General features: G+C 38.2%; 7 non-coding genes across 7 annotated transcripts; 4 read left to right on the top strand and 3 right to left on the bottom strand.

Moving 5' to 3' along the window:
• Positions 1 to 4,138: 4,138 nt before the first annotated feature.
• Trnaq-uug lies at positions 4,139 to 4,210 on the bottom strand. The gene has a single exon. It is a non-coding gene; the product is annotated as a tRNA-Gln (tRNA).
• Positions 4,211 to 15,169: 10,959 nt separating this feature from the next.
• Trnaq-uug lies at positions 15,170 to 15,241 on the top strand. The gene has a single exon. It is a non-coding gene; the product is annotated as a tRNA-Gln (tRNA).
• A 203-nt stretch (positions 15,242 to 15,444) lies between these two features.
• On the top strand, positions 15,445 to 15,516 carry Trnaq-uug. The gene has a single exon. It is a non-coding gene; the product is annotated as a tRNA-Gln (tRNA).
• Positions 15,517 to 19,279: 3,763 nt separating this feature from the next.
• Trnaq-cug lies at positions 19,280 to 19,351 on the bottom strand. The gene has a single exon. It is a non-coding gene; the product is annotated as a tRNA-Gln (tRNA).
• A 192-nt stretch (positions 19,352 to 19,543) lies between these two features.
• Positions 19,544 to 19,615, top strand: Trnaq-uug. The gene has a single exon. It is a non-coding gene; the product is annotated as a tRNA-Gln (tRNA).
• Positions 19,616 to 20,071: 456 nt separating this feature from the next.
• On the bottom strand, positions 20,072 to 20,143 carry Trnaq-uug. Its single transcript has one exon. It is a non-coding gene; the product is annotated as a tRNA-Gln (tRNA).
• Positions 20,144 to 20,326: 183 nt separating this feature from the next.
• On the top strand, positions 20,327 to 20,398 carry Trnaq-cug. Its single transcript has one exon. It is a non-coding gene; the product is annotated as a tRNA-Gln (tRNA).
• The last annotated feature ends 2,209 nt before the right edge of the window (positions 20,399 to 22,607 follow it).

Raw genomic sequence — 22,607 nt, 5'->3', positions numbered from 1 at the left:
AAAGCTATAGAGCTCTGAGTTCTATAGCTACGTCACGATTAGACCTCAAAGTTCAATTTAGATAGATACAAGCATATGTATATAAATTTTCGTGTACTTAAATATATTATTTTATTTGTTCTGCAGGCAAATCTGGGTGATTACGCTATGTCTCACTGTTTGGAAAATTAATATTTTACTGTTTGGTTCGTTACGGCGTAAACAATTAACATTGACAAACAATTACTAGAACCTCAGTGAAAATTGAGATGGCGCAAAGACCTGGACTCATTTTGTGGTAGCTGGCGCATGCACAAAGCCGTGATAAGTGGCCGAAAACAGGGGAGGCCTTGCCCGGCAGTGGGACACAATATAGGCTAACTAAAAAATAAAAGATCCTCAGTGATCCCGCAGTTTCCAAGCCGCATGGCCACCCTTAGATCGTATTTGAATGTGCCTCCTCCGTAATTGATTCGTGGGCGCGCCAAGTGAATTTCAATTGCGATTAAATTGATATAAGCGACGTGACGGGTAAATCCATGGCGATGTCTTTCTTGGAGAACCTGTTGCAAGGAAATGGATCTTTTTAAACGAATTGGAGTATTCAATGCGGCATGCCTGATCTTATTTAGTAGGATGAATTATTATAACTGTAGTATATTGGCATATAATACATATCCAAGTTTGTATGAAACATTTGAATAAGTAAGGGAAGTAGAGATTCGAATCGCCATCTCCCAAAAATTCATATGGTATTTGATATATATTAACATAACAATGTGACAATAATAATTTAGCAGACAATATAAACTCAATACCTATAGGTACTATGATGTGACTGTTCTGAGCTGAGAATGTTAAGTCCTAAAAATAATTCTTACTCTGCCTTTCTTACACTAAGGCCCACTTGCACCAAACATTTAACTCGGGGTTAGTGGGCTGTCATCTGACAAATTCCATATAAAATGGTGGGTTAACCCTCGGGTTAACCCTCCATGTTCGTTGGTGCAAGTGGCCCTAAGTAGGCCAACGGGTAGTTTCGTTGATGTACTGTAATCGATTTTTTTAATAATTTTGTTGGCGCCCTACTTCTGCATGTTTCAGTTCGGATACGTTGAAAAATCAAAAAATAATGTGCCACATTAGTCTAACAAGCTATGACACGTGGTCCCAGACGACCGGTCTGGCTCAGTCGGTAGTGACCCTGCCTGCTAAGCCGCGGTCCTGGGTTCGAATCCCGGTAAGGGCATTTATTTGTGTGATGAGCACAGATATTTGTTCCTGAGCCATGGATGTTTTCTATGTATATAAGTATGTATTTATCTATTTAGGTATGTATATCGTCGCCTAGCACCCATAGTACAAGCTTTGCTTAGTTTGGGGCTAAGTTGATCTGTGTAAGGTGTCCCCAAATTAAAAAAAAAAAAAAAAAAATTGCGTTGGTGGTTTTAGACGATAGCCCTAGATTGGTTAGTCCGTCATCGCCTCTGGTTCTCCCGGACCGGGGGCTTGCGTAAAAGCATTTCCCCATACGTAAAACAAGTATGAACAGAGTCTTACTCCTCACCGATCTCATTTCTCCCAGCCATCTCCAAAAGCTCACAAATGACGCACGACATTTTATCTCCTATCACTTATATCACTTTATCGTATTGGCGTCGTAAATGCGACAAGCCCATATTTACGGCGACATAAAATATGGTGCACCGAGTAATCACTAACCGAGGGAATTAATATGGCCTTATTGGGTTTTCGTTTATGGTCCAGTGTTACGTACTTTAAGTGTGTACTTGAAAAGAGTTAGGCCACCAATTTGTTTTGATCAATAAGTTACAGCATAAGCGTTATTCGTTGGCATTTTCCCATCGTAAAATATAATGCTTTTAAGTTTAATTTTATTCACTTGCCGGTTTGCAATGAAGCTTAAAAATGGTGACGGCCTGTAATTAGAAGTTTAGTAATCAGTGACAGGACTGAACAACTGACAAACCATTGCCGTCCAGCGAATTGATGGCCAGTGGACCCCTTTAATAGAGTCTGTTCGGGAAGAGAAGAGTCGTGAAATGTGAGCATTTTCAGAATTTCATAATTTAGCGTAATTGCCCGCGTAAGCGTTGGTAACAAAAATTTTGTGACGATAATTAAGAAAGAAACTATAAAAATATTGTTTTTGTGTTAATTACATAAACTTTAAAGCGATAATCTACATTCAGAATGTGAAAAAAGTAAATTTTTAGGCAGATTTTATTATTATTAAGTATTATTATTTTATGCTTGATTGTCGTCACAAAACTGACAGCGAGTTAATTTTTGTTAACAACTTACGCTAATTGGGGTGTCTCAAATTCTGAAAATGCTCATGTATGGGATCCAATACATTCCACGACTCTTTACTTTCCGAACAGACTCTAGGCAATAAATAATTAATTATATTAATGAGTTCCTGTGTGGTGACGGGTTAAGAATTTCACCAACCCCTTTCTTCCCGTGGGTGTCGTAGAAGGCGACTATGGGATATGGGTTAAATTGTGGCGTAGGCGAGAGGCTGGCAACCTGTCACTGCAATGTCACAGTTTCGTTTTCTTTCAACCCCTTATTTGCCAAGAGTGGCACTGAAGCTTTAGTAGTTTCATGTGTTCTGCCTACCCCTTTATGGGATACAGGCGTGATTGTATGTATGTATTAATGACATTAGATGGAACTTTTTAAAACTAAATAACATTAAACTACTTTTAGCTGATGGAAAATCTACGGCAAAATGTCCAAATGCAAATATTACGGGCATACAATTTATGTCCATACTAAAACATTTTCCTAAATAACTAACAAATTCATGCGACATAAAAGCGAGACTCGCAAACGTAAACCCTCACAACTCAAATACTGGAAACGATCAACAGAAATTCAATTCGGAATTCCACATAATTCCGGCATAACCTCCGGAGAATCAAGGTGCGTGCCGCAAATATGCAGAGAGCCTTGGTCAATGGGACAACCCTAGGGTTGGACGACGGTGGTTTCACCGAAGGAAACCAAACTTAGCAAAGATCATAACATTCACAGGATCACTGAAATCAAGATAAGTGAACAGGTAAAAGTAGGTTCAACGGGACAAGTTAATCTGCACGGGAAGCATGGTCGCGCGATAGACGATAAAATATCAGGCCGTCCCTATCGCACTTACAAATAGTGCGATAGGGACGGCCTGCTATTTTATCACTTATCGCGCGACCATGCTTCCCGTGCTGGTAATAAAGTTTTACCAAAACCATGTAACCTTTACTAGCAGCAATCTAACTTAAATCTTTTTGGCTTTATACAGATTGTCACTATTACCAAGAAGTATTTTCTACTGTATATCCATACTTAATATTATAAATGGGAAAGTGTGTGTGTCTATTTGTTTGTCCGTCTTTCAGGGCAAAACGGAGCGACGAATTGACGTGATTTTATAAGTGGAGATAGTTGAAGGGATGGAGAGTGGCATAGGCTACTTTTTGTCTCTTTCTAACGCGAGCGAAACCGCAGGTAAACGCTAGTTTATAATAAAGCTTATGAATTAGAAAATACCAGCTGAAATTACACACAAGTAAAAAATGTATATATTTACTCTAATTTTGCAAACCAGTATCTGATTACATGCAAAGACTTTTTTTTTTTTTTAATACTACGTCGGTGGCAAACAAGTATACGGCCCGCCTGATGTAAAGCGGTCACCGTAACCTATGGACGCCTGCAACTCAAACAGTGTCACATGCGCGTTGCCACCCCATTAGAAACTTGTACATTCCCTTTTGCTGTGTTAAGTACACAGTAAAAAGGAGTGTACAAGTTCTAAGGAGGGTTCGGGTTGCCGACGACTCAAAGGACAATAAACGGAACAAGTTAGTTCCGTAAGTCCTCCCGTCATCAGCACACCGCACCCTCGTTGAGCTCTGGCAGCCTTACTCACCGACAGGAACACAACACTATGAGTAGGGTCTAGTGCTATTTGGCTGCGGTCTTCTGTAAGGCGGAGGTACTACCCCAGTTGGGCTCTGCTCTAGATTCGAGCGAGACAATATCCGCTGTGCTGTGCCCTACCACACAAAGCGGAATATCATTCGCTATGCCCTACCTCCTAATGACTAATAACTTAAAACTGAAGGAGCAAAAAATCAGGTTCCACCGAGATTTGAACTCGGATCGCTGGATTCAAAGTCCAGAGTGCTCACCATTACACCATGGAACCGGTTGATGGAAAATCGAAATAATCTAAGATAGTAGACAACGCAAAAACAATCAGCTGAACAAATAAGTATGGTATTGTTCTTGTTCAGTGATCATTAATAAAAATTTGGACATAATCATGACGTAGCAAAGGAAATAGTAAACACAGACGGCACTAAATATATAATATTTTTTTTTTTTTTTTATGGTATACGAGGCAAACGAGCAGACAGGTCATAATATCATGCAACTCACAAAAAAATATGCATTCTTAATACTACATTAATCGTCAAAATATGTAACGTTATATTTTTAACCCCCGACGCAAAAACGACGTGTCTGTCTGTCTGTCTGTCTGTCTATTTGTCTGTCTGTCTGTGTGTCTGTCTGTGGCATCGTAGCTCCCTAACGGATGAACCGAATTTGATTTAGTTTTTTTGTCTGAAAGCTGAGTTAGTCGGGAGTGTTCTTAGCCATGTTTCATAAAAATTGGTTCACTATGTCGCGGTCGGGGTTTTTTTTTTTTCATTTTAATTTTGTGGTTAACTTATTAGTCACTAAATCAATGTTTGTTTAGTTTAGAAAACGACGACAAATTGTAACAATTTAATAGGTAACTAAACTATAAATGCATCAATGCCACTGTTCATCATCCTCCTAGCGTTATTCCGGCATTTGCCACGGCTCATGGGAGCCTGTCCATTTTGACAACTAATTCCAAGATTTAGCGAAGGCACTAGTTTTATGAAAGCAACTGCCATCTGACCTTCCAACCCGAAGGGTAACTAAGGCCTTATTGGAATCAGTCAGGTTTCCTCACAATGTTTTCCTTCACCGAAAAGCGACTGGCAAATACCAAACGACATTTCGCACATAAGTTCAATAAGTTGCCACATCAATGCAACTGTTTATCGAACGTATTTATCGAACGAAAGGCTCACTGAACTAATTAAATCCAATAACTGCGGGAATGTGTACTCTTTCCCCATACTATACCTGATACTCGCCAAATGTGGTAAATACTATTACATAAATAGGTACTAAGTAATACTCGATAACAAAATGCCATACGATAAGAAAAATACTCGTAATATTACTTCCGAGTTGCTTTTTAGCGCACCGGACACTACTATTCTTCTTACTATTATTATTCCATTTGAGACCAAAACAATCCAATCTCACCAACTGCCTTCAGAAACCGGATACCACATTACCAAAGAGCCCTCTCACTTCGGACACTCAAGAACCCTTTATGACGAGACATCAATATTTTATGTGACATCTCACTCGCTATATAGAATCAATCATTTTTTGCTTACTTTATATTCAGAGGCGTTTTTGCCATATTTTCCTTATGCAAAATTCAGGGAGGTCCGTGATAGGTATTGGATGGCTGACATAAAACGGGACAGGGGTGGCGGTGTACTTATACTGTGGTTTACCTTCGCTGAAAGAAATATTTTCATAACAGTAGCAAGATATTATTATGTTACTAAATACAAAGAATTGAGACTCTCATAGGGGCATTTTCAAAAATTAAGACCCAAAATTTTAACAAAAGTGAAAGTTTTAACAAAAATTAACTCGATATCAGTTTTGTGGCGACAGTTAAGCATGTTTCAATAAAAATTGCTTTTATGTTAACATAAAATAAGCAATAATCTACATTTACCTAGAACTTGAAGAAAGTTGGTTTTTAGACAAATTTTATTCTGAATTGGCGTCAGAAAAGTGACATGGAGTTAATTTTTGCTAACAACTGTTACTAATTTTCAGTCTTAATTTCTGAAAATGCCCATACCATTATATTGCGCAACACCGGATAACATGGTTTGTAATAAGAACAAAATAGTTTCTAGCGTTAATCAAAATTATTAATGTTCATAATTATATTTTTGGGTTTTATATTTTTAGTCGGGCTTATTCAATTGTCAATGGCGTATTTTAATGGAACGTAAAATAGGTATGATTAACTTTTCACCACCCCAACTGATAAAGGCTCTCTTTGCTATTCGAAAACAGGATAGCAAAATCGCATTTTATCCACAAGGGTGCAAAGTAATTTCATACTCGATGTCTTAAACGGTCTAATAGATTTTACCTATAAATGATGATTTTGAATCATAAATATTGAATAAATTGATAGATTTGATTTAGTTTAATGTTTTATAGTCAGTATTTGTTCGTGTTGGTGCGGTCAAAATAATGAATTAGCCAAATGCACAAACGCTCACGATAGTCACGATAATATTTGTTTCGTAGCTAAGTATCTATCTCTATCGCTCTTGCCGCTTATTGGCGCGACAGAGCTAGACTGAATTTCTACCGGAGTCTGGCGTCAACGATTGTCATTCCGCTACGCTCGCAGGAAAGATATGCAGCAAGGAGGAAGGAGGAAGGCAAAAAAGAAGGTTTCATGTTTAGGAAAGAAACCGTTACTTTTACTAACGGAACTAAGCATGCAAGTACCCAGCCCCACTAAAGAATTAACACGATTACCCTCATTGGGTGAAAATTGATACGCGCGGCAACAATTATCCGTGCCCTGGGGTCTTGTCCGCGTGTGATTTAGACGAGGGGTACGCAGTCTATTCAATGTTCTGGAGTTATTTCATTTAACTTGCCTCTCTTGTCTATAAAGTACTAGCTTTTGCCCGCGCATACAAACTTCCACCCCCATTTTAGGGAAGTGGGGAGTTACAAAGAGACAAAAAGTATGCCTATGCCTATGTCACTGTCTATTCTTTCAACTATCTCCACCTAAAAAATCACGTAAATTCGTCGCCGTTTTGCCGTGAAAGACTGCCAAACAAACAGACACACACACTTTCCCATTTCAAATTCAAATTAAAAAAAATATATATTTATTTTCAGCATTTATAATATTAGGTATTGATTTCACTTTGTGAGATTTTCTTATGCTACGTCGGTGGGAAGTAAGTGGACGGCCCGCCTGATGGTAAGAACTTACTTAAGCAGTCACCGTTGTATATGCACGCCCAACGCCCATAACTTCTGATGTGTTGTATGTGCACACCACACTCTCGTCTTTGATTTTTAAATTTTATTTAATATAGACACTTTATTCTTCATCATATTTAAGAGCTTTATTATTGTTCTTAGAGGATTATTAAATAAAAAGAAATAAAATAAAATATTATAGGACATTCTTACACAGATTGACTGAGGCCCACGGTAAGCTCAAGAAGGCTTGTGTTGTGGGTACTTAGACAGCGATATATTATAGCATTAAATACTATATATCTGTGACATTGTTAGAGCAACAAGTGAAGGGCTACAATTATCCTCATCCTCAATGGATCCATAAACTCCAGTAGTAACGACTGAGGGGAGTTTAAAATTCTAAATCGGCATCTAAAAAAAAACCACGCTTGTATCCGATAAAAGTATAGGCAGATCACATGAAACTAGTGCAGTCCCACTCTTGTCAAACAAGGGGATGAAAGGAATAGTTATTTGTTATACAAGGGGGCAAAGTTGTATTTTAACGCCGAGTGTGGAATTGAAAAACGAGCAAGTGAAAGGATTCTATAGTTGAACCACGAGCGAAGCGAGTGGTTCGAGAATAGAATCCTGAACTTGCGAGTTTTAACACACGAGAAGTAAAATACATTCGCACCCGAGTGTAACACAAAACTTTTCCCCTCACTAAAGCGAGGAAACTACAACGCAAAAAATGCGTTTATCACTGCTTCCAGTAGTTCCACAGGTGGTAAATCATCTTTATTACTAGATTCACCTACTTTTATCTGTTTTAAAGCAGTTAATTTGACTTTATTCAAGGTGAAATTACTTTATCCACTAGTGGATAAAATGCGTTTTTACCCGCTGGTGTAGCTAGTGAGGGGAAAACGAAATTGTGACATTGCAGTGACTGTTTACCAGCCCCTCGCCTACGTCACAATTAAATATGTTGAGATCTAAAGCAATAAACTTAATAATTTCCAATTAACGGCATCGATATAAACTAGTACCTCGCGTGACATCAATAGTAGCAGCAATTGGGCCCCCATCGAACTCTAATTATTTAAACGTAACCGCTTTTTAATTGGCAATAAAAGTTGCCAGCAACAAATCAATGTGGCAACTCTGCGCTGCAATACAATCTTACCCTTACCTTTCACCATGCAAGAACTACCTTATATCTAATTGCAAAAGGTTTCGATAGACCGTAGGATACAAGTTGGTGTTGTAACGAATCTCCCGCGCTCAGTAAATCTTGGTTAGTTCGCTAGATGGCGCTGATCACGCGAACTTAGTTCATCTGTTAGGGAAGTGTATCTTCATTTGAGGAAAGAATTGAGTTTGCGGGGGTAACTAACTTATTCGCGATGTGAAACGGGCGTTCCCTTTATTTTGGCATTTCCATGATAGTATTTTTCACATGTGAATTTAGGCAAACACGATATGAGTGGGTCATTGTCATTGTCGAAAGTGACGTATGTTCAAAAACGCCACTTTTTATTGAAGTATCCGATCCATATTGTATCTTCTATTAAAACTAACTTTTCACGTATTAAGTCAGAATAAGTGCGTTTTCACATTATCCGATCCGATATCGGATGTCGGACCGATAGCCCATACATTACAGGCGCTATCTTGGATTTTTTCTATTGAAATCCTTCCGACATCCGATACCAGATCGGATAATGTGAAAACGGCCTAAGACGGAAAGTCGTTAATTACTTAATCCTGAAGAAAGTTTCAGAGCAAATTCACTAAGAATACAGGCGCCTTGGAAAATATTCGGAGCAAACATTTGTTTCTATAACTGTATCGATCGTAATTGAGGATCGAAAATGAAAATGAAAACACAGTTGAAACCGCTTAATACGATCACTTTTAAAAGGATTCCCTGCGTATTACGCCATTTTGCGCCGGTCCATGCAACTTTGGTTGAAAAACGAAATAGGGCAATATTGCCAGAAAACATCACATTGACTAGGAACTTCAGTCGAAAACGCTGCCTAAAAAAGTTATGACAACAAATAGGGGGATACAAAAACACTGATAATTATTGATTGCTAAAGGCCGCGACACACTATACTCTTTAATGCCAATTTGTTCAGCTAACGACTCACATAGGTGTTCAAATTTGAGCACACAACCTACGTATCCCTTTTAGATTAAACGTAATTACATTGTGGGTTCGCTCCTGAGGGCCTACCACGGACACCAAAGTTCAAGGCATCTATCTCTTTTACTCTAATTAAGCTGTAGCTAAGAGTGACTGAAATAGATGGTTGAGTTTTGGTATTCGTAATAGACCTTCAGAACGTCCTATGTACTTTATTACAAGTTACATAAGGTATTGTTTGGTCTGGTTGAGGTTTGATAATACAATTAATCAGGCTAAACTGGTGACAATGGGATTAAAAGCCATTGTATCTGCTTTAAAGCGATCTTGGTCCCTAATGGAGGTTTGTATGGCTGTGTTGTGTGCTTTGTATTTGATTGTTTACTTGTATGCAAATACATATTATATGGATACATTAACGTTACTTACACGTGCAGAAATTGTAGGTATTAAAGTCTTGGTAATATCAAAGACATACCTATGTAACTGTAACTCCGTATAGACAGCTAAAGTCTAAGAAAAAAACGTACCTCAAAACCATACAGACAAAAGGTACGGTGTCCTAGATGGCAATACACCTTATGGGGGACGCTCGGCTAGATGGCGCTAATATTTGACATATCAAGCTAAGAATATGGACAAAATTGTCACAACTGAGGTTCAAAAGTTTTAAGCCTGTGTCGAGAGATGGCTGTCTATGCACTGTGATTACACATTTTACTTTGACAGTAGCTCTCTATAATTCTCGATCCTCTTTGGTAATATATATTCCTATTTCCGCACTTCTGTAGGAAAAAATATAAAATATAAAGGTTACTTTTACTTTTCAAGTTAAGTGAGTGAATTTACCGGGGTAGACGTGAAATAATGTATGCATAGCTTGATGTAAAGTTGTAAACTTATTCTGTCACAGTTCATTTAGGCGTTATAGTTGTCTCTCAAATACCTACAGAAAAATGAAAGTGGTTGAGATATTTAACAATGTTAAGTACTAAATAACTGACTCCACCGTGAAGGTTACTTTTGAATGTATTGGGTAACCGTAAAATGCTACATTGGATAAAAAGAATTATGTTAGTTACCCAAAATTACTAGTTTCACGCAAAAGAAATACTTAATACATTAACAAAAGTAATTTACATTATAAACTGAAATAGATACCATACACTAAAGAAAAAGCGATCAAGCCCACTGGTGGCGAAGCCGGGAATCGAACCCGGGTCTCCATGCAGCTAACGCGGCTGACGTGATAAACCGCTACACCACCTCGACCGCCCGAAACGCGTCGAAATAATTTGATTTGTTCAATACATTAAAAGTAATTTACAATTAGTAAAAGCGAACTAGAAATGAAAACTTATCGTTTTAAAGGCATCTCTTCCATTTAACCTTAGTATGTAAGTATAATCTCAATTCCACATACCTCACATAGCAATAAAACCTACCCAAATCGAAAGCAATATCCGTAATGGTGGACTTTACGCGACAAATAAAAATAAATTTACATGGCATTAAACGGCGGGGCCGTAGTATTGGTAGTACGCCCGTGGGCGTCGTGAACTCCCGATAATTATCGAACGGATAGACTATAGACGTTTGGGGCTTATTCTGCACAAGCTTATTCCACCGTCCCCATTCTACCATCGGACTCTTAGACGCACGGCCGGTTTCCATGCTTATTTGGTAGATATTCCGCGAATTCGCATGAAGCGCTTTGCTTCTTCTTTTCTTATGCGCACTGCCAAGGAGTGGAATTCCTTGCCGGCGACTATATTTCCGAGCTCGTATAAGCCGGCAACCTTCAAATCAAGAGTGAACAGGCATCTTCTGGGCGAGCTCACTCCATCGTAGGCCACGTCTTTGCCTTTGGCTAGTCTGTGGCCAAGAGTAAGCCCATTTATAATAATAATAAAAAAAAACTAACCACAAAATTAAAATTTTGATAAAACCCCCGACCGCGACATAGTAGACCGATTTTTATGAAACGTGGCTAAGAACATTCCCGACTTACTCAGCTTTCAGACAAGAAAAACTAAATCTAAATCGTTAACGGTGGCATCGTTATGCCACAGACAGACACACACACACAGACAGACACGTCAAACTTATAACACCCCGTCGTTTTTGCGTCGGGGGTTAAAAAGAGAAATTACAAACAATTTATCTAAATTCGTCAACTTTCCCACTTTAAGATGGTCGAGAATCGCCCAAAGGCCCAATAGGCCTATCGTAAACGTAACGGCCCATTAAAGTTAGTGCATATCCTCGTTGCATTCGGCGTGGAATCGTCGCATGCTACTGCTTCCCCTGTGCTGTAAAATGCATCGCTCCCGTGCGTGCAGCTAAACCATTTCTGCATATTTGTTATAGGTTTCAAATAAAATAACGCCGATCCGGCTACGTGTGACATACTAGGATAGGTATGCCTTTTTACATATAGTCACAGGTGTTTTGGAAAGTTACTCTGTATTAATAAACACTAACAACTCCTTAAACAGGCCAAATGGGACTTTCCCGTAGGTATACTTTTCAAATATACTTAGCATTTGTCCTAAAAATAGTACTGTTGATAGGTAATAGGTAACAAAGTGATACATTTTAACAGAAAACAAAAATATCAGAGCCACTACAGATCGTACGCACCCCGGTCATAGTTACTCGAATAAAGATTTCACCAAACAATTTTTATTTCAGCTACTCCCCCACATCAAAAGAGCTTGTCGTATTCCAAAAGTGTTGTTTCTTACGACCTTTTCGAATAAAACGGGCATTTGAAACCCGAGTCCCATTAGGGATGCACACTTGTTAGTTGTTGCCCGCAACCATTTGTTCGCGACCTAAGCCGGGACACCGGCTTAATCCCGGATCAGGAATCATGACACTATTGTTGTAAGTGTGAAACCGACACAAATAGGCCTACGGCTTTGCACACCCCTAGTTTTCGCATGCTATTTAAAATGGGTTCGAAACAAATGAAGATACAGTTGATTTTTGAATGAAAAGCGCGAGTTTGCGATGACGATGAAAATGGAATGCCCTTTTTAAAATCTATATTGCAAATGCGAATCCGAAATGGACCTTTAGGTTTTAAAAATTGGGTTTATATGCGAATGGTTCTGAGTGAGTTTTTTTGACATTTCGTCTATTTTGTAGACACAATGGCCTAGGTCCTCTTGATTGAATTTTTATTTATAAAAGCTCATTGTAGCGTTTATAACGGGATTATTATAGTTGTACATTTTGGGGGCACGTTATTCAAATATTGACTGAACGGTAAATTTGGCACTTTGTTGCCAAGGGAGCAAAGTGTAACATTGTGATGGTATGAATGGCTCATTAGTTTTGTGTAAACAGGTGTTTGTAAATTGTGTGGCGAGAAAAATATTATTTTGGTTTTTCCGTTGCTGTTCAAGTGTTGGTATGGATAAAAGTCGGAAAAACCCAGTGACGTATTTATTTGAAAAATATTCTTATTTTATGGTAAATTAAAAAACAAAACCTATATCTACAATGAGTTATGGTTTTTCACCTTACTTTGTCTGAAATTTCATTCATTGCCGATTTAACAAAATACAGATGTTTAGGTATTCGGGAGTACAGATAATTCGTTTTTTAATGAAACAGGAAACTTATGTTACGCTACATAAACTTACAATAAATTGGTGAATGTTACATCCGGAAAGGTCGGCCGAGTGTTTTAAATCGACACTAAATACGAATTACCTTTTCACACGTGTATCATAATTATATACGACGTTTTTCAGTACAGATGGCCCTCTGAAATTTCGATCTGACAATAATCGAACATCTTTGCGCACTAGTGCGGGAAAAAAACACCATCTGAACTGAAAAATTGTAAAAATTCTCACACAATCATTTGTAAAAAACTAGAACTATAAAAAAACTTTTCACATTTACCCACACCGCTTTTCCAAAAGCAAATAAACGCTACCCCAAATCATAATCACTCCAACTTCCATTTCCAATTTACCAAAACAGCGCAAAAAATGAGATTCCACTCTAAATTCAAATTTGGCGCGTTCCAACGGTTATTTATGACCCGCCACTGAGGTATGTAATAATCTCAGGCAGGATTTAATTTGTCGGACTGATTTCCACACTAGGGAGGAAAGGGAAATGAGTATGAGAGGGACACTGCACATATGTGTATATGTACATATGTACAAAAGGGGTGAAAAAAAGGTTATTTTTCAGCGTAAATAGAGGGAGTTTACGCTGTTTACTTACGTTTGTTTTTAGTTTACACTTCAGTAAAACCTGAAAATTTTGCAAAATGTATCACAGCCATAAGTTATTTTTGTCTATGGGCTAATACCTACCGTCATAATAGTTATCCAAAACACTCCAAAACTTATTGTTATCCATTTTCGTTATTTCATTACATAAAAACATGTTTCCAATATTTCTTTCTGAATAATTTGGCATGGAAAAGACTTAAATCAATCGATTATGTGTACAATATACAAGTAAATATTTGGAGTTAGGAGCGAGAAGCAAGTTTCTACCTATAAAAACTCCTAAATCTTACAAATTTTAAGAAAAGGGACTACGTTTATCTCGTAGTTCTTAACCATATTACAATTTGTGAGTGTGTTTAGTAAAATGTCCCACTTTGTCGGTTACCTTTAAGACGAGATTCACTTGTATCTTTATATAAATAAACTGACAAAGCGGCTTTATAGCAAGCCACAAAGTGGGACGTTTTCCCGTGCACACTCACATTTATGCTTAGTTTTGTACCCCTTTATTGCTGACTGTACCGCATTTGTATAGTACAGTCGGCAGAAGTTCAATTAACACTCTCGTTATTAATGGGACGCGCCGGGCCCGATTAAACTCAATCTCCGATAATCCGCGGGGAGGGCCCGGTGGAACTGTTTGTTAACTGGAGTTTAAGTTTAACCCTTAACTTGGCAGCGTTAATAATCAGTGATCGAGGAATTGGTTGGAACTTGGGCAGAAAAAAAGAAAGAAAAACGAAAAAAGACAAAAAATTACCTGTTATCTTCGAATAACTATGAATATATTTTGTAAAAAGTGAAATGTGTAAAATAAATACTGTAAGACTAATTATAAATTAAATAGATAAGTCCGAACTCTAGCTGTAAACAAGCCATTTCTGGCTTAGCAGTTAAGTAACACGAAACTCTGTGCATAACTTAAGATTTAGTAATTTAATAAATTAAATTAAAAAAATTACTAGTTTATTATGTAAAAATGTTGCCTACACTCAAATATAGTTATTTTCTATAACAGTTTCAAACACAGGATTGTACCAATGTTACAATTTACCGCTTTGCAACCAAATCTCGGATGACTGCACTGCCAATAATGCACACATTTCTACACCCTCTTCTTTCTATTTTATATAAAAACTGAATTTTGTTCTTTATTATATGCAACCGAGGCAGAAAGAAGAATTTTTTTTATGTGAGAGTTTCTTTTTTTTCGCCACTTTTGTGATATTTTTGTAAAAATTAATGCTATTTCTACTCAGAATTACTAGTTTTTATACTTTGCCTTTAGCTAGTCTGTGGCTAAGAGTAAGCCCATTTATAATTTAAAAAAATGCAAATTCGTGATGATTGCAAAATCATGAAACGTGGATTTAAACGTGGAACGTGGGCGCTGGAAAGAACTAACATACAAAATAAAAGATTATTTCATAACAATATTGTTTATTCAGATATTGGACTTAAAAACAGATCTACGAATCCGCTATACCATTAATAAAAATAACATATTAAAACAATCTATAACAAAAGAATGCTACGTATTATTTGATCAAGTGTATATTCATTACACACATGCACGTAATTTCAAAGTCAGAAGATAATGAACATTTCGGCGAGTTTATCAAGCGGTTCCATGGTGTAATGGTGAGCACTCTGGACTTTGAATCCAGCGATCCGAGTTCAAATCTCGGTGGAACCTGACTTTTATCAACACAATACGTAATAATTAGCCTAATTGGTGAATTACGTAGATTATAAATTTCTAAAGGAATAAACTTGATATAACAGTAAAAATAACATTAACTTTACTACGCAAAAGCACACATATCTAACTACAGCTTTTTCAATTAATGTAAAAGTACAGAACAGAAGTTATTGAAAATTTCGTCGTCTGTGTCAAGCGGTTCCATGGTGTAATGGTGAGCACTCTGGACTTTGAATCCAGCGATCCGAGTTCAAATCTCGGTGGAACCTGTCTTTTAGCAACTAATGTGTGATAATTAGCCTAATGTTATACTGGATTATAAATTGCTATATGAATTAGGGAACTTAAGGAAACATGAAAATAGAGTTTACTAAACAAATATACTAATCCGACTGATGTAGATACATAATATTGTTTTCGGTTAGCGCGATAGTTACACATTCAATATTTACAACTCTTCATATAATCCGTTTAATGAATTTACAAAAACACCAAGCTTAAACTACAGTTAACATAGTGTCACCGGGCCGGTGGCACGCACTAATTACCGACGAGAATTCAATGCAATAAATCACGAGCATAATTTATAACGGCGTCGCGCGGGCATGCAGCCCGAAATCCAGGCATTCTGACCGACACTAGGGCTAGCCTGGATAGTGCAATGAGAGGACGGATGGAGACTAGGCCTAGACTGGATAGTGCAATGAGAGTTCGGACCTGCAAACTGTCTTTATTTCTTGAAGTGATACTGTATACCAGTACTACCAGGCCATTATAATAATAACCTAAACATCACAAAATTAAATTGTTGAAAGAACCCCAGACATAGTGGACTGATTTTCATGAAACATGGCTAAGAACACTCCCGACTAATTCAGCTTTCAAACAAAAAACTAAATCTAAATCGGTTCATCAGTTCGGGAGCTATGATGCCACAGACAGACAGACAGACAGACAGACACGTCAAACTTATAACGCCCCGTCGTTTTTGCGTTGGGGGTTAAAAATTATAAAGAAGATAGGACCCAGGATTGATCCTTGTGGAACTCCTCTTCCAGAATTCGATGCAACAAATCAAGAGCATCAAATTTATAACGGCGTCGCGCGGGCATGCAGCCCGAAACCCAGGCATTCTGGCCGACACTAGGGCTAGGCTGGATAGTGCAATGAAAGAAGTTTGGAGAGTAGGACTTTGGGTAGTGCAATGAGATGCGTACAACACGAATAGAGCCTTAAAGACCTATGCTCAGCAGTGGGCAATTAACAGCTGAAATGATGATGATGATTAACGGGTTGAACGCGAGAACAGTCTGCGGTCATGTATGTATGTCAATGTAGTATCCACACCTTCTATAATCTCATACTGTAGTAGTATGAGTTGACGGTTCAATGAAGTGAGTTGGTGATCGCTTGGGTTTGATTCTGAATTCTTAGAGCAGATTCAAACTACATCCGATCCAAATCCATGAAAATAAGATCCGTAATAGCCGTAGAACTATATGTATCATCATCAGCCAGAGAGCGTCCACTGCTGCACGAAGGCCTCTCTAAAGAATCGCAAAGCGATGTTCTTTAGAGGGAAATACCATAGTCGCCACGCTTGGCAGGCGGGTTGGCGACCGCAGTAGCTGTAAATACATCCTCGACGGACGCTGCTGCCCATCCGTTGGTTTTATTTTATTTATCCTTTTGTCGCCTCTTACGACACCCACGGGAGGTGATGGGGTTATATGTATGGTCATAAGCAAAAGCCGTAGAACTATTTTCACGGATGCTTAGTGTGTAAAGTACCATAGGTACAAATAGCTACGGCTATGAGGGATCTTATTTTCACGAAGGCCTCTCTAAAGAATCGCAAAGCGATGTTCTTTAGAGGGAAATACCATAGTCGCCACGCTTGGCAGGCGGGTTGGCGACCGCAGTAGCTGTAAATACATCCTCGACGGACGCTGCTGCCCATCCGTTGGTTTTATTTTATTTATCCTTTTGTCGCCTCTTACGACACCCACGGGAGGTGATGGGGTTATATGTATGGTCATAAGCAAAAGCCGTAGAACTATTTTCACGGATGCTTAGTGTGTAAAGTACCATAGGTACAAATAGCTACGGCTATGAGGGATCTTATTTTCACAGATTCGGATTGGTCGTAGTGCGAAACCCCTCTAGACTTACAACTTAGGGAACAAATCAAATTATTATATTGAATATTTTTGATTTGTTCTTTTTTTCAAGTAGTCACACTACTATATATAAATTATAAATATTTTGTATAAATTTCGTGTATGTTATAATTGAAATAGATATCATACACGAAAGAAAAAACACTCTTTACCACTAGACCAGACGCCCGCCACTGTGGAGGCGGGCGTGTGGTCTAGTGGTAAATACGTTAGCCGCGTAAGCTGAAGACCCGGGTTCGATTCCCGGCTCGGCCACCAGTGGGCCTTGCCGTTTTTCTTTTCGTGTATTATGATATCTATTTCAATTTATAACCCTCTAGACTTATTTCCGGTGGATGCCAGTTGCTAGTATTGTTATAAATAAACGTCACTAATTCTGCGCACTTCGATTCTTAGTGTCTATCTTGCAAAACCGATATAGTTATCGTTTCGGCTTACATTTTAGAAATCCCACATTTGGCCGACACTGGAGAGGATGGTAATGTGATTGCGCGCAGGTGCGCGTGGAGTGTATTGCAGCCCGGGCCGCTAAGATGGACCTTTTCCAAGACACTTGTAGGTATAATGTTATGGTTTGAAGCAGTACATTATTAGGACAAAAAAGTCACAAATGTGTCGGGGCAAGAATCTCTATGGTCTCTTATATGTATCGGACGAGGTGTGTAATTGTGCATATTATTTTTCACGTGAAAATTATCGTGTTAACTGAAGAACATCATCATCCTCCTTGCGTTATCCCGGCATTTGCCACGGCTCATTGGAGCCTGGGGTCCGCTTTGACAACTAAAGAAGGACATTATCTTTAATATTAAGATTGTACGCAGTGTTTCAGAACATTGTTCACTCGCACTGCCTAAATCTTCACAAAGAATATGCGAAGAACATTAGGTACCGAGAATTGTCCATGAGAACATTCACACTTTTGGAAACTTTTTTTAAAGTATAAACGGGCTTACTCTTGGCCACAGACTAGCCAAAGGCAAAGACGAGGCATAAATAAATAAATAAATAAATATTATAGGACATTTTTACACAGATTGACTGAGGCCCACGATGGACTGAGCTCGCCCAGAAGATGACCATTCACTCAAGTGATTTGAAGGTTGCCGGATTATATGAGCTCGGAAATATAGCCGCTGGCAATAAATTCTACTCCTTTGCAGTGCGCATAAGAAAAGAAGAAGCAAAGCGCTTTGAACCAGACAAGAAAACGCCCTCTTAGCGCCCCGATCGACTCCATATAAATCATGCGCTGTCGTTTCGTATTGAATTAAGATTTCCTCCATCGGACGAGGCTTCATCTTGCGAGTGACAACCCTGATAACCGCCAATTTCCCGAGAGCGCAGAATAAATAATACTACTAGAGTAACAAACAACACCAAACGTTTTCAACTTATACCTGGCTGAGGCGTAGGGTTAGAGCCGGCGTAGCTTTATTTGACGCTCATATGCGCCTTGTAATATGCCTACTTGAAAAATAAATATTTCATTCTCAAAAAAAAAAAAAACTTATAGGTAACCTATAAGTTTTTTTTTTCAACATTGAAACAAAGAGTTAAGGTTGGCAATTCAGGAGTGTATGTACGGGTACGAAGTATAGAAAGTGTGTGAGGGGTCAGTTGTCTATTGTACTTACAAATAATTATGTAGATATTATTTAAAAATTAAAATTTTGAAAAAACCCCCGACCGCGACATAGTGTTTTAGGAGTGTTTTTAGCCATATTTCATGAAAATCGGTCAACTACGTCGGGCGTTTTTTTTCAAAATTTTAATTTTGTAGTTATTCTGCGAGTGATTTACTAGACGAAAAATACAATTTGTAGGACATGAATTCTTGAAGCAAAACATTAGGTTCCACCGAGATTTGAACTCGGATCGCTGGATTCAGAGTCCAGAGTGCTCACCATTACACCATGGAACCGATTAATTGCCTATCTGAATATAAAAACCGTTAACAATATGTATAGAAAACAATTGAACAAATATATGTAAGTTACTCTTTGTTTTTGCTCAGTGGCCATCCATTATAATTTTGACATAATTAAATAAGTATGTAGGTAGGTAGCTGAAAGATAGATTGAATGCAGTTGAATTATTTAAAAACAGAATCATCGGTTCCATGGTGTAATGGTGAGCACTCTGGACTTTGAATCCAGCGATCCGAGTTCAAATCTCGGTGGAACCTGAGTTTTTAACATTTTTATAACGTTTTTAAACATTTGAAGCGTTAAGTTATTGAAGTATTCGCAAATTATTTAGAAAAGCCCCTGATAAACTGTAAAATCTTCGTTTTTGAAATACATTTTTTTTCTCATTTTTTACCCCGTAGTTGAATCCCAAGAAGTTGATCGTGGGATATGGGTTCAATTATGGCACAGGGACATGCTAGAAATGTAGAAACACGTCGTCACTGCTGTATCACAATGTTGTTTTTCTTTCAACTCCTTAATTACTAAGAAGAATGACACTGAAAATTTTGCCAACTGCAAGTGCGCTGCATACGTGATTTGATGATTAGAAGTGATTTGATTTTGTGTGATCTGATGATTACCAAGTTGCTCTATTAAGTACTTATTTATAATTGAATAGCTACGTAATACACTAATTAGGCTAATTAATACAGTTGATGTTGCTAAAAGTCAGGTTCCACCGAGATTTGAACTCGGATCGCTGGATTCAAAGTCCAGAGTGCTCACCATTACACCATGGAACCGCTTGTCAGAGACGACGAAATTTTCTTAAGCCATTGTTGATTTGTTAACCCTGAAATTACGTACATGTAATGAATGAATACACTTGATTAAACAATACGCAGGAATCTTTTTGTTGTTTATTGTGTTATTAATAATGGCATTATTAATTTAATGGCTTATAATAATTGTAATGAGAAATCATCGGTTCCATGGTGTAATGGTGAGCACTCTGGACTCTGAATCCAGCGATCCGAGTTCAAATCTCGGTGGAACCTAATATTTTAGTTTAGTTTTGTAACTTTAGGCAATTTTGCTATAATTAGATGAGTAGGCAAAAGAGCAGTTAAGTCACTTGATAGTTGACGCCAAAGTAGTTAGATAGTTGGTACTTACAATATTTTATTGAAGGTTGAAATGAAAATACATAGTTTAGCTCTCTGAGACAGGCAGTTTCTGATGAAATGCACAGTGGAGGACAGCCCAAGCCAAATATCTCTGGTACACATGTGCGCGGAGTATAACGGTGCTGTTTACACGGGCAATACAATTGCCAGCAATTTATATACCATTGCCACGTTTGTTCAAGACGCACCAACTAACTATGAAGCAAACGCGGCAATGGCAAGTGAATTGCTGGCAATTGTGTTGCCCGTGTAACAGCACCTTAATGTATAGAAGCGGCAAGGATTAACAACAATAACTCGAAGCACTTATGTACCTCCATGCGTTACTTATGAATATTTACCTACATCCATCGATTAATACATATAAATAAATATAACATTACCCTCAGCTTTGAGAAATCCCATCACAGGCTTCTCAAGTCAGCATACAATATTTAAAGTCATTTAATTCCCCGCTCGGACTTGACTGCTACATATTTTATTAAAGGGCGGGTGCACCATCAGTCTCCCGCGCAATATCGCGCGACGCCGTACAAATCGTTTTGCGACAACTTTTCTAAGGGTTACGTCGGAGATCCGCGGGCAGAGAAGAAAACCCTATTCATTTGCATACGAAATACATACATAATAAACTGGGGTAGGCATAGGCATACCTCAAGTTTCAGAACCACTTTTAGCAATTAAGGAATTTGATGAAAATTAAATGCCTAGCCCAAATTTCACAGTTGACACACTCAGCCGTAAATATTATGATATGAATCAGCATATTTTGTATGGCATTTGATGCGATCCGATGACTAGTTCACGTTATACATATATAATAAAGGCAAATTCGATAGATATGATAGATTGTGCAATGCTAGCATAAGTAGTAGGGTAAACAGAACTCGCCTCATTCGGTGACACGTGACACGCCTAATTCGGTGAAACAACCAAGAATTGTCTTTCGGAATAGTGCTTCAAAGCTTGTATCGCCGAATTAGGCGTGTCACCGAATGAGGCGAGTTTACCCTAATAATTTTGACGAGTTTTCAAAAGATAGTCCATGAATTAGACTTCATGCTATAAATAATGAAAGTACCAGCAAAATAGCCCAAAGCAGAACATATTCAAGAAAATTTGCACGATTGCACGATTTGCAAAAATTGCACGTACGGAACCCGCCAAACCTGAAAACAAAAAGCAACAGCTAAAAAAATGGAGCGCGGAACAAGCATAATCATGTCCCAAGTCCATTTGTCGTGGCCCGTAGATTGCGTTGGAAATGAAAAGTGGTTAGTTTTTAAAACTTTTGCCATCCCCAGTCGTAAATACTTGTCCGCCCGGGTGTCAACCTGACTGATTTGGTGCGCGGGGCATTCTTTTCGCGGGTTCATTTGTTTTCAGTGTTTTGTTTCATTTTATTTGTTATACTACTTATGCTGTGATAGTCCTAGGTGGTTTAGTACAACTTGTGCTCTCGTGCGAGTGTCGATTCGATACTCCATCCATACTAAAGAAGTCACGCTAGACTAGGCTCACGCGCGAGAATGCAAGCTATACTATGCTAGTGAATATTCGCTAGGTGATTTGCAGCTGTCCTACTGGGAGTCAAATTATGTAGTTCGAACGGTCGTTGCTAGCATGAATCTTTGACATGTCCATAGATTACGTGTATTATTTGTGACCATCAACGCCAATCCTTCACGGATTTTGCCAACGGTGTGGTTATACCGTGACTATCATACATGATAGTATGTTAGTCCGACTAAAAATCTTATACCTATTTATCGTCGAATTAGATGTTAATGAAAATCATCATCCGCCTTGCGTTATCCCGCATTTTCCACGGCTCATGGGAGCCGGGGTCTGCTTTGACAACTAAGGTTAACTGATGTTTACATTAGTTGTCAAAATGATGAACTATTTTGTTGGTAAATGCCCTCTTTATTTTTCGAAACTGTTGAGAAAGTACATTATCCACATTTGGGGTAACTAATGTGATATTTTGAACTGTTTCCTATGTTGACGACTGATACAATTAAATTAAATAAAAAAAATATTATAGGACATTCTTAGTTTCTTACACAGATTAACCAAG

Source organism: Leguminivora glycinivorella, chromosome 6, assembly GCF_023078275.1.
Source record: "Leguminivora glycinivorella isolate SPB_JAAS2020 chromosome 6, LegGlyc_1.1, whole genome shotgun sequence".
Classification (NCBI taxonomy): Eukaryota; Metazoa; Arthropoda; class Insecta; order Lepidoptera; family Tortricidae; genus Leguminivora; species Leguminivora glycinivorella.
This window is presented reverse-complemented; position numbering and strand designations above follow the sequence as displayed.